The following is a 13,547-nucleotide window of genomic DNA, read 5'->3' as shown; positions in this document are numbered from 1 at the left end:
CATTCTAGATGACCCAGATTTGAGGAGAGACAGTAGCCAAAAAGTCCTGACAAACTCCAGACCTAAGTACAGAGATAAAAACTAATCTGGACGAGGAATAACTAGTGCCCAAACAACTTACGTTCTGGATTGTTTGTGGTCTTCAGTAATCAAATAGCGTCCAGAAATTTTGCAAATATCCACTGAAAGCATCTAGAATTTAGAAACGTCTGCAGTTTGTTTTCAAAGATGGCTGACAGCTAGAATAATGCAAGACACAAGGGATTTTGTTGTTCTGCAAAACAATGTAGTCTTTAGTGTTCATTTGATCCAGAATGCAGGATTTTTCTCTTGGAGCTGGGTAGTTCATAGGTTCTAAATCAGTCCAAGCTGTTAGTGGTTCTAATCCCCTTCTGAATGACATGGTTCCAAGATTTCAGAGGAGCTAGAATATAAAATCTTTCTTTTAGAGCAGCGAGACATCTATATTCTAGATCGGGGTAGGCAACCTATGGCACGTGTGCCGAAGGCGGCATACGAGCTGATTTTCAGCGGCACTCACTCTGCCCGGGTCCTGGTCACAGGTCCAGGGGGCTCTGCATTTTAATTTAATTTTAAATGAAGCTTCTTAAACATTTTAAAAACCTTATTTACTTTAAATACAACAATAGTTTAGTTCTATATTACAGACTTAGAGCAAGAGACCTTCTAAAACCATTAAAATGTATGACTGGCATGCGAAACCGTAAATTAGAGTGAATGAATGAAGACTCGGCACAGCACTTCTGAAAGGTTGCCGACCCCTGTTCTAGATTAAGCCTAGTCCCTTCTGAATGACATAGATTCTAGTTTCCAGATGGTCTAGAACATTGGATTTTTCTTTGAAAGTGCTACTTCTTCTAGATTCCATGTTAACACAAGCCAGAGTGATTCTGAATCCTTCGGGTTCCCGGTTTCATTCTGGCTAGACATCAGGCTCTTTATTCTCAGCGCAATTTCTGATGTGGCTCATAAATTGTGCTCTAGATCAAACAGAAGGTCTGGGCTTGATGTAGGAATTATTGGGTGTGGGTCTCTGGTCAGTGTTATACAGGAGGTCACCTGAGATGCCTATAAATGCCTTTTATGGCTTTAAAATCTACAATTCACAAATTTTACATCTGTTCAAGGCACAAAAGAATCCAGAACAACACACACACACACACACACACACACACTTGTTGGATTGCACCAATTCATGAAAATAAGAGAGAAACACTAATTCTTTTAATGGGACAAATTAGACTGTGCTCGGGGAGGGGAGTGGGGTCTAGTGGTTAGAGTGGGGAGGCTGGGAGCCAGGACTCCTGGGTTTTATCCTCAGCTCTGGGAGGAAAGTGGGGTCTAGTGGTTAGAGCAGTGGGTGCTGGGAGCCAGGACTGCTGAGTTCTGTCCCCAGCGTTGAGAGGTGAGTGAGGTCTGGTGGTCATCAGGACTTTGTCCCAGCAGCAAGAAGAGAACCCAGGAGTCCTGATTCCCAGTTCTGTGATGCACATTTTAGACACAGCAGCAGACAGTGAGTAGAAAATGTAAAATAGACAGATTAATGGATTAGATTAAACAGATTAATGAAATCGCATTCGATTACAAAGATGTAACGGATTCTTGAATAGATTATCAGGATTATATTAAATACCTTACACAGAATCAGATTGGATGTTTTCATGATTTTGATCCAATGGCTCGGCGGATTCACTGAACAGATTAGATGGGATAATTGAAAAGGCTGCAGCTGGGTCTCTGCCGAGGTGAAATGGTAGTTTGGATCAGAGGGGTAGTGGAAATTAGCTGGTTTCCTTCTGGATAAATCAATTTGATTAACGGGATTAAGGGGCTTGATGAGATGAAAGAGACAAATGGAGAAAAATGAAAAAAGAGCCGCCATAAATCAATAGGAAAATAGAAAATCATAGATAGAGCGGTGTGTCTGGGGAGAGACAGGTGGAGGTGGGAGACAGGGACGGATATATGGGGGGAGTGTATGGGGATGGATATATATATGGGGGGGTGTACGGGGATGGATGGACGGGAGTCTATAGGGGTGGATGGAGGGGGGTGTATAGGGATGGATAGTGGAGGGTGTACGGGTGGATGTACAGGGGTGGGTAGAGGGAGGTGTATGGGGTAGACTGAGGAGGTGTATGGGGACGGATGCAGTGGGGTGTACTGGGGTGGATGGAGGAGGGTGTATAGGGATGGATGTACAGGGACAGATATATGTGGGGGTGTATGGGGATGGATGGAGGGGTATATTTGGGGATGGATAGTGGAGGCTGTACAGGGGCTGTACAGGGGTGTACAGGGATGGGTAGAGGGAGGTGTATGGGGTAGACTGAGGAGGTGTATGGGGATGGATGGAGGGGGGTGTACAGGGATGGATGGAGGGGGGTGATGGATGTACAGGGGTGGATAGAGTTTCCTGTCCTCACACTCTCATGCCCGGCACACAGGCTGGGTGTACCTAGCACTGCACTGCAGCTGTTATCCATAATCCCAGCCCCTGCCTGCTCTGGCCACTAGACACCACTTCCTACCCAGAGCCAGGGATAGAACCCAGGAGTCCTGGCTCCCAGCCCTCCCCCCTGCTCTAACCACAAGCAGGAATCTCCACAGTTCCCTCTCAGTCTCGCTGCCTTGTGGCCAATTGCAATAGGAAATCAATGGGACAATTTACAGCCTGCTCCATTCCCTGGTGGTTTATGGGCTTCTCTGAGCCTATTGATCGGGGCGGCTGAGAGCCGGGGTCAGTCAAAGCAGCGTGATCCCAGGCCCCGACCTCTACACCCTGCGCTGGGACCGCAGCAGGGGGAGCGTCCCCTTTCCTGGGTCCGTTTGGGGGGGTTGCACTGAACAGAGGGGACTGGAAGCCAGGACTCCTGGGTTCTCTCCCTGGCTCTGGAAGGGGAGTGGGGTCTAGTGGTTAGAAGGGAGCAGAGTGGGGGTCTCCCCTGGCAGGCAGGGCTACCCTGATGCCCCAGGCGGCAGTAGGGGGCGCTGTGCTGCAGGGGGTGGGGCAGGGCGGGGCGGGGCAGGGCAGGGTGGGGGCTCTCCCCTGGCAGTGAGGTCTGGCCCTGATGCACAACAGGGTACAGGTCTCAGCTGGGCTCCTGGGCGCTACCGTAATGCTCAGAACACTCGTGCAGCTAGATCCCCGCTGGGCTGGGGGTTGCGGGAGCAGCTTCTGGAGCTGATGGGCCCGGTGAAGGATTCCGCCTGCCAGCGCGGCGAGGGAAGGTGGGAGGTGAAAGCAAAAATCAATGAGGCTGCAGCGTCCGCAGGGAGAGAGACAGATGAGGCGACAGCCCCGACATGCATCATCCTGGACGTGTTTCAGGTGCAGTTAGCAAGCCGGGAGGGGACAATGCAGAAATAAGAGATATTCCCCCCTCACACACTCTAACTGCTAGGCCCCACACCGCTCCTGGAGCCAGGGATGGAACCCAGGAGTCCTGGCCCCCAGGCCCAACCGCTAGGCCCCACTCCCCTCCCTGAGACAGGGATAGAACTCAGGAGTCCTGGCCCGCAGCCCCCTCACTCTAACCAGTAGGCCCCACTGCCCTCCCTCAGCCGGGGATGGAACCCAGGAGTCCTGGCCCCCAGCCCCATACTTTGACCACTAGGCCCCACACCCCTCCTGGAGACAGGGATAGAACCCAGGAGTCATGGCCACCAGTCCCCCCACTCTAACCACTAGGCACCATGCCCCTCCTGGAGCCAGGGATAGAACCCAGGAGTCATGGCCACCAGTCCCCCCACTCTAACCACTAGGCCCCATGCCCCTCCTGGAGCCAGGGATAGAACCCAGGTGTCCTAGCCCCCAGATTCCCCAGTCTAACCACCAGACCCCACTCCCCTCCCTGAGCCGGGGATAGAATTTTTCTCTCTAATTTTTTACATCCATGTGTGGAATGAATTTTGTTATGTGAGCCAACATGGAGGTGATGTGTGGTGGGGGTGGGGCCAAGGGGTCTGGAGTGTGGGAGGGGGCTCAGGGCTGTTGTGTGGGCTCTGGGGTGCAGGTTGCCCCAGGGCTGCAGCTGGGAGAGAGTTCTCCTCCCAGCCCTCTCTCCCCGCAGCAGCTCGGGGCCAGGTGAGAGATGCCTCTCCCTGGCTGCTGCAGCCCTAGCAGGGCTGGGCCGGGGGAGAGACACCTCTCCCCAACTGCACGGCCCTTGATAACCTGCTGCATGGCCACACAGCTTACAGGGAACTTAGGATAGAACCCAGGAGTCCTGGCTCCCAACCCCTCCTCCATCACTAGACCCCACTCCCCTCCCAGAGCCAGTAATAGAACCCAAGAGTCCTGGCCGGCAGCACCCCCCTGCTCTAACCACTAGACTCCCCTCCCCTCCCCACAGTGGGGATAATTCTCCCCGAAGAGTCTGTCTCGGATCGGAGCACATATCTACTCCAGCCTGCCAGCCACCTGCTGGGAACTTTGCTTAAACCTCGGAAGAAAAATAATTTAAATACTTAATTATTAATCCGTATCGAGCTTGTAATAACTGTCCTGCAGGCTGTGGGGAAGTCGTAGATCTGGGCTGGGTGTTTATTCAAAGCTGTAATTTTATTGACAGGCTAAATTCTAATTAACAGACATTTAGCAAACGGGTTCTCGCATCGATCACCCCAGCCTGGCCAGATTCTCCTTGTCGGGGTCTAACGAGTACGGGGGCCTGGCAGACAGTCTCCTTTCCATCAAAAGCTCATGTGGGGGTTACCCAGAGCAGAGATGGGGCAGGGGCGCCGGGGAACAGCCCCCCCGACCATGCCACAGCGGGTAGCTCCTCTGGCACTGAGATGCAGCCACCTCTGGGGTGGAGCAGCTGGGGAGCAGCCACACAGCAACACTGCACAGGGATCAGGGCCAGCTCCAGGCACCAGCGCAGCAAACAGGTGCTTGGAGCGGCCAACAGAGAGAGGCGGCATGTCCGGCTCTTCGGCAGCAATTCAGCGGCGGGTCCCTCGGTCCCTCGCGGGCAAGGACCTGCCACCGAATTGCCGCCGAAGATCGAAGCGGCGGCGGTAGAGCTGCTGCTGATCGTGGCTTTTTTTTTTTTTTGGCTGCTTGGGGGCGGCAAAAACGCTGGAGCCGGCCCGGACAGGGATGGCTCCCCCGGCTGTCAGGCAGATCTCAGAGTATTGAGGCTCCTGCACATAACGAAATGAGATGGTGGGGGGACGTATAGGAATAGACAGACAGATGCAGGCTTCATAACTGACGCGGCAAGTCCAGAGGTGCCGGAGCTCAGCCCTGCCACAAACTCGATAGATAGATAGATAGATAGATAGAGGGGGTGTCTGGAGATAGATAGATAGATAGATAGATAGATAGAGGGGGTGGATGGGGATAGATAGATAGATAGATAGATAGATAGAGGGGGTGGATGGGGATAGATAGATAGAGGGCGGGTGTGGGGATAGATAGATAGAGGGGGTGGATGGGGATAGATAGATAGAGGGCGGGTGTGGGGATAGATAGATAGATAGAGGGGGTGGATGGGGATAGATAGATAGAGGGGGTGTCTGGGGATAGATAGACCCATTGATCCCAGTTCCCGTTATTCACGACCTGTCCCGTTGTTTTGTGTCTCTCTCCCTACTCTCTCGTGGACAGTTTCCCATCGAATAGTTCTGTCTATTAAAAACAAATTATTGTGGCTAATATTCAGCGCCGCGACTGCTCGTAAAACAACGACAATAAACCTTTGATCTCCCTCCGGCCCCTTCCCAGCACTGCGCACAACAGTCCTAAACTGCTGCCTCGAGGGGAGAATGTCGCTAGCTATAAATGGGGAGACTGAGTCGGGGCAGGACGCAAGAATCCTGCCTCCCAGGATCTCCTTCTTTCACCACTCAACCCCCCTTCCTGTCCCAGAGCTGGGGAGAGAACCCAGGAGTCCTGGCTCCCAGCCCCCTGCTCTAGTCACTGGACCCTCCTCCCTGCCCCGCCCGACCCCACCCCACCCCACCCCACCCCACCCCATCCAGCCCAAAAGAACAGACTGAGACAATGGAAGGATGGAGAGAAAAAGCCCCTTTGCTCATATACACTGAGGGGAGGGAGGAGACTCTGTCCCTCACTTTTTCATCCTTTCGTTCTCTCTTCCAGTCACTTTTTCATTCATTCATCAGTTCCTTCCAGCTCACTTATGCGGTTTCTCTCCCTTGCTCCCTTTGTCGTTCGGTCTCTCTGCCGTGCCCTGAGACCCCCTGGCATCTTCCTGGGCTACCCAGGATATTTTGTGTGTGTGTGTGTGTGTGTGTGTGTGTGTGTGTGTCCGTCCCTGCTGCCCTGCACGGCTCATCCCCTCCAGCAGGGGGCAGCAGGGACACACACACACACAAACACACACACTCACACTCTCTCTCTCTCTGTCTGTATCAAACTCCCCCCCCGCAACCCGCCGAGTCTCTCTCCTTGACCTGCTTGTCAGATTTCTTCTGTACTAAGGAAATGAGCCGCAATCGGATTCCTTGCTCTGAAATGTCACCCCAAATATATATGTATTATCGGGGGGAGAGAGAGGGGGAGAATATAGATAAAACTTACAAAAATTATGTTGTTATGGCAACATCTCCGGGTCGCCTCCTCCCCACGCGGCAGGGGAAATATTGTCCAATACATCATGCACCCAGGGACCTGACAGCAAGAAAATTGTCCCTAACCAGCTCCTGTCCGGGTGATTTATAAGTTCTTCATTTCCCGGTGACACCAGGGTATTTAACTTCATTTACTACCATTCCCCCCGCCCCCCATGCCCGCCTGTCGCCCTGCTCTGGGGGAGCCGAGCCAGCCCTCTGCCCCGTTTCTTTGAATCAAAATACTCCCCCCATCTGCAAGCTGGTAATTCCGCTCATGGGGAGGCAGATGGCAGGTCGCCTCTAGGGGCGGCATTAACCTGCACCCAGCGGCTCAGGGGGAATAAGGAATGGGGCTGTTCCCCTCTAGGGGGCGCTGGTTCTGCTCCAGCCCCAGGGCACGGGACTGGCTGGCTCCGGGGGGTGGGAATGGGACATGGGGCCCTTCCCCTCTAGGGGCACCAGCTCTGATCCAGCCTCAGGGCAGGACACTGGCTGGCCCTGGGTGGGGACCTCTCCCCAATCCCCCCCACATCCCCCAGCTTGCCCTCCCCACACAGCCCACCTCCCAGCCAGCTGGGATCCCTCCCCGGCGGGTGCTGATTGGCATGAGTTCCATTGGAGTCAATGGGGCCGGACCCCCAGCTGGCATCATTCCGCCATCGTCCCTCGGAGTCAGCGCTGTAGTGAACAGAGGCCTGGACTCCTGGCCCTTGTGAACGCTGCTAAGGAATGAAACTTGGACGTCCTCTGGCTGCCGGACGATCTGACGCACGAGGGTTTGTGACGCCCCTCAGCCCGGCTCCCCCGCTTTGCAGCTCTCCTCTGGCACGTGGAGTTAGGAGGCGGGTCCTGGGTTCACACCGTCTCCTGATCTGGGTCAGCGGTTCTCAAGCCGTGGGGCGGGACCCCAGAATCGGTCGCAATCTTGTTTTAATGGGGTCACCAGGGTTGGCGTTCGACTGGTCGGGGCCCGGGGCTGAAGCCCAAATCCCACCACCCAGGGGAAGGGGGCTCAGCCAGGAGTCTAGCAAGCCGCCCCGTCTGGGGAACTTCCAGTGCAGGCGGGAAGAGCTGGGGGGTCGGGCACAGGAGGGAAAGGGGGTGGTCAGAGAGCCCTGCCAGGACCTTTCCCCCGGGACGTTTTGCTGGTGCTCAGGCTGCAAACTCTGCACTAAGCAGGGACGGTCACGGCTGGGATTTGGATGGGACCCCACTGGGGGGAAATGTTAATGTGGGCCACTAGGGGGTGCTGGGCTCTCAGAGTCAGGGTGGTCCCCAATGCCCCTGGGTGGCACTAGGGGGCTTTGTGCTGCAGGGGGCAGTATGGGGGCTCTCCCCTGGCAGTCAGGGCTGGTCCTGATGCCCCAGAGTGGCACTAGGGGGCGCTGTGCTGCAGGGGGCGGGGTGGGGATCTCCCCTGGCAGTCAGGGCTGGTCCCAATGCCCCAGGGTGGCACTAGGGGGCGCTGTGCTGCAGGGGGTGGGGTGGGGGTCTCCCCTGGCAGTCAGGGCTGGTCCCAATGCCCCAGGGCAGCACTAGGGGACGCTGTGCTGCAGGGGGCAGGGTGGGGGCTCTCCCCTGGCAGGCAGGGCTGGTCCCGATGCCCCAGGGCACCACTAGGGGGCGCTGTGTTGTGTCTCAGCACCACCTGACCCATCCCGGTGTAAATACTTTTAAGCTGTTTCGATTAGTTCCCCTCTGGCCCATGGACAGAACTAGCTCCGGAGCCGCGTTTTCCTCCCTCCAAACGCTTTTCATTAGAAGCCTGGGAAACGGTTTTTAATAAGATTAGGAAGTTGTTTGTCAACTAATTAATTGGCTTTTCCCAGGTACCTGGAGCCACTGGCTCGGAAAGGGTGTGTGTGTGTGAGAGAGAGAGAGAGAGAGAGTGTGAGTGAGAGAGAGAATGAATGAATGAACAAACAAACATTTGTGTGAGGTCACCCTGGCTTCTGGTGTCCGAGTTGCCTGTGTGCGGGTGTGTGCCCACCACCACAAGCCACACTGAAAGTCAAAAGGGTCAAGGGTCACTTCTGACTTTCGGTGTGACCTGTGGTGGTGCGCACACACACACACACACACACAATCCCACCGTCCCAGCACCCGGCCAAGGTCATGCGGTCATGTGTCAAGGCCCATTCGCCTTGGGTCATGTGGCAAAGGTCATACAATCGCATCAAAGGGTCACATGACAGGAGTGGTGTCATCCAGGTCAATGTCTTGGGTCATAGGTCAAGGGTCATCCCTAGGCCGGGTATCACTGGCCTAGGCCATGTGACCAAGAGCACTAGAGCCAGGGGTCAAAGGGTGACGTTCATGGAGATGTAGGCCAAGCACAGGGGAAAAGGGTCCTATAGGGGGAGATCAAGCATGTGGGTCAAAGATCAAAGGTCATACAGGAACAGCCTAAACCTTGGGATTAGAGATCAAAGGTCACACAAGGAGAGCCAAAGCCTGGGGTCAAAGGTCACACGGGGCAAGCGAAGCAGGGGTAAAAGGTCCTGTGGGGACAGGTCAGAGGAGTGGTCAATTTGAGGTCCCTGGGAAGGTCCTTCGCTCCCAGTACAACTGGGTGGCTTGATCTGGGGATGGGGGGCCTGGATGAACCCCCATTGCCCCATCTCAGGGGACAGGCCGAGGGTTGAACAAGCCCCATAACCCCCCTGCCCCAGCTTTGGCATCTTTCCACTCACCAGACCCCACTTCCCTCCCAGAGCTGGGGAGAGAAACCAGGAGTCCTGGCTCCCAGCCCCCCACCCTGCTCTAACCCACTAGACCCCGCTGCTCTCAGCCAATTAATACTAACCCCACTGTGGTGCGAATGATTTTATTTAGATTTTATTTTCCTTTGGAAATTGCCTGGTAATCTCCTCTCTAATCGCCGCAGCGCTGATTATGCAAATGGCATTCAAATGAGGCACGAATCAGAGGGAGGTGACGGGGTGTGGGTGCATTAAAGGCTGGGAGGTGAAAGCGGGGATTTGCAGGGTCATTTAGTGGGTGAAGGCAAGGAGATGGTAGAAGCAATGTCACTGGTGTCCTAGATAGATAGATAGATAGAGGGGGTGTCTGGGGATAGACAGATAAAGAGGGCGTGTATAGGGATGAATAGATAGAGGGGTGTATGAGGATAGATGTATGTAACCATTCTGCCAGGCCGAATTGATGGCAGCAAGGGCCGGGTTCAGTACATAGAGGTCCCCTCCCTACAACATAACGCAAAACCAGCTCGAGCCCCCACCCAGTGACCTGGGAAAATCTTACACACACACCCGGGTGCCTGAAAGAGGCAATACTCCCCCTCTCGCAAGCACAGAGTCTCGGTGTAGCAGAAAATGTTTAATAACATGAGATAAACGACATCAGCATTAAATTGGGAAAACACCTCAACTAGGGTTCATAGACCAAACCATGAGCAAAGACCCACCCCAGCAAATTGGTCCGTGTCCTTTCCCTTGGGTTCTTGAGTCCAGCAACCCAAAACTTACCCCAAGACTCCAAAGTCCAACACCCCAAATGTCTCTTGAGTCCAGCAACCCAAGAATCACCCACAGTCCCAAAAAGTCCCACAACCCAAAAGTCTCTGTTCCGGGTCAGTGCAGCCCCAGAGTTCAAGAGTCTATCTGCAGGGTTCCCCCCAACCCCAGCCTGGGTGGAAAGGGGGGGCCAGGGTATTAAGGGGCACCTTACGTGGTCCAGGGCCGACTGCCCTGCCTCTCCGTGGGGTTCTACTTCCACCTTCACCACAAACTGCTCTGCTTTATCAGCCACTCCACTCTGCTCCTCCAGCCGTCCCCACAAACTGCTCAGCTCCGCTCTGCCAGTTGCTCTGCTCCACCAGCCATCCCGTGATCCGCTTCAGCCATCTCCACAAACTGTTCCACTCCACAATATCGCTTCAGTCTCCCCCACTAGTTAGCACAGCACTCAGGGATCTCAGCCCTTAGTAACTTTAGCTCTTCAGTGTTTTCAGCTCATAGTAGAGGAGCCCCAGTGCTGGTGCACCATTAGCCCAAAGTGAATTCAGCTCCATCACCTGTAGCTAGATTCTTAATTAAAACAAAATTAGCTCTGTTATGCAACAGTAGAGAGAAGAAAAAGTGCAATTAGTGTTTCAGGCTCACACAAGAGGCAGAGGCCCAGGCCCAGGCCCAGCTACAAATACCTGTTCCCCACCTCTCTCAGTTCATTGGGTTTTGGAACCCATGTCCCTTGTCTGGCGAGTGCTACTTAGCTGATGGTGAGACCCTGTGTCATAAAACAGTTTCATAGCCCCTCATTCACATAATCAGGGTAAAAACACTTTATTCCTCCTGCCCCAATAACAGAGAAATTGGGGATCCCACAGCTGTCAAAGTGACCATTTTGGGCTGCCGTGGGCTCATGCTAGGCGAGGGTGTGGGGGAGGGGGTGTGCCTATGCAAACAAGATCAGCCCCTGAAATTCTTTTCCACACTTGCCATAATTCACCACCAGATGTCAGGGTAGAGCTCATCCTGACTCTCCTTACATCCTCCCCCCAGCATGTATAGATGGATGGACGGATAGATAGGGGGGTAAAGTCTGGGGATGGACGGATAGATGGGGGATACTATCGGGGATAGGTAGCTGGGGTGTGTGTGAGGATGGCTGGCTGGATGGATGGATAGATGGGGTAGTGTCGGGGATGGACAAAGGGATGGATGGATAGACATGAGGGTAGTGTCTGGGGATGGACGGAGGGATGGACGGATAGATGGGGGTAGTATTTGGGGATGGATGGCTAGATGAGGGGTAGTGTTGGGAACAGATGGAGGGATGGAGGGATAGATACGGGGGTAGTGTCTGGGGACGGATGGCGGGATGGATGGATAGATACGGGAGTAGTGTCGGGGATGGATGGATAGATGAGGGGTAGTGTCTGGGGATGGATGGATGGACGGATAAATACGGGGGTAGTGTCGGGGATGGATGGATAGATGAGGGGTAGTGTCTGGGGATGGACGGAGGGATGGACGGATAAATACAGGGGTAGTGTCGGGGATGGATGGATAGATGGGGGCAGTGTTGGGGATGGAGGGATGGACGGATAGATACGAAGGTAGTGTCAGGGATGGAGGGATAGACGCGGGGGTAGTGTCGGGGATGGACGGATAGATGGAGGGTAGTGTCGGGGATGGATGGAGGGATGGACGGATAGATATGGGGGCAGTGTCGGCGATGGAGGGATGGACGGATAGATACGAAGGTAGTGTCGGGGATGGAGGGATAGATGGGGGCAGTGTTAGGGATGGAGGGATAGACACGGGGGTAGTGTCGGGGATGGAGGGTAGTGTCGGGGATGGATGGATAAATGGGAGGTAGTGTTGGGGATGGAGGGATGGATGGAGGGATAGACACGGGGGTAGTGTTGGGGATGGACGGATAGATACGGGGGTCATGTGGGGGATGGATGGATAGATGGGAGGTAGTTTTGGGGATGGAGGGATGGATGGACGGATAGATACAGGGGTGGTGTCGGGGATGGAGGGATAGACACGGGGGTAGTGTCGGGGATGGAGGGATAGATGGGGGCAGTGTTAGGGATGGAGGGATAGACACGGGGGTGGTGTCGGGGGACAGATATTTGCAGCGTTGTTGCAGCCGTGGCGGTCCCAGAATTTGAGATGCGCGGGGGGCGGGAACAGCTCTTATTGGACCAACGTCTGCTGGGGACAGAGTGGAGCTCAGTGACTCAAAGAAGTTCCCTGTGGAGCTCGACAGCCTGTCCCTCCCCAGTGCGGCTCCAACCTCACTGCAAACAGCCCGTCTGTCTCCAGACCCCTCTGTCTATCGCTACCCCCGCCCCCTCCACACCAGCTGTGCTGGGTGACCAGGAGCAAGGCCCGTGCCTCAGTTTCCATCCCTGTTCTTTTTCTGTTCAGCTGGTAAGTTCTCTGAGGCCGGGTCTGTTTCTCTGTGGCTGTGCAGCTCCCGGCGCGACGGGGCCCCGATCTCACCCGGGATCTGGGCAGCGCCCGGCGCGACGGGGCCCCGATCTCGGCCGGGGTCTGGGCAGCGCCCGGCGCGACGGGGCCCCGATCTCGGCCGGGGTCTGGGCAGCGCCCGGCGCGACGGGGCCCCGATCTCGGCCGGGGTCTGGGCAGCGCCCGGCGCGACGGGGCCCTGATCTCGGCCGGCGTCTGGGCAGCGCCCGGCGCGACGGGGCCCTGATCTCGGCCGGCGTCTGGGCAGCGCCCGGCGCGACGGGGCCCCGATCTCGGCCGGCGGGGCCCCGATCTCGGCCGGCGTCTGGGCAGCGCCCGGCGCGACGGGGCCCCGATCTCGGCCGGCGTCTGGGCAGCGCCCGGCGCGACGGGGCCCTGATCTCGGCCGGCGTCTGGGCAGCGCCCGGCGCGACGGGGCCCTGATCTCACTCCTTTCCTCTCTGGCCTGTCCGGCAAGTGGAAGCCGGCGCAGCGGAGATCCATGTTTGATACCAAATGAGGAGCCAGCAGCCAGAATCCATTCGAGCCAAGCGCTCCCCGAGGGGAGATTCCCGCAGCTCTGCGGGCGGCTGGGAAATCAGGCCCTGACGTGGCTGGGACTGTATTTAGGGACCAAGGGAGAGGGTCTGGGGCTAGGGATCCCTTGGCTTAAACCCCTCCTGACTTAACGATCGAAGCAGAATAAAAACTGAGGCTGGATCTGAGTGGCTGTCAGAGACCAACGTTCCTTTTCCTGGCGCACGGTGTGTGTATCCCCGGCACCCCAAATCAGGGCACATCCCCCCCAGGAGGGGGCGAGACACACACACACACACACAAATTCTGTCTACTGGAGATATAAATGGACATGGACATAAAATATCATTATTCCAGTGGCAAAAGACAGAGAGATCAAATTTGTGTCTCAGTGTTAAATTGTGTATTCCGATGAAACACGATCAAATTGTGCATCCCAAAGGTACACACACTCCCACCCAG

This window comes from Mauremys mutica, chromosome 17, assembly GCF_020497125.1.
Source record: "Mauremys mutica isolate MM-2020 ecotype Southern chromosome 17, ASM2049712v1, whole genome shotgun sequence".
NCBI classification, from domain to species: domain Eukaryota; kingdom Metazoa; phylum Chordata; order Testudines; family Geoemydidae; genus Mauremys; species Mauremys mutica.
This window is presented reverse-complemented; position numbering follows the sequence as displayed.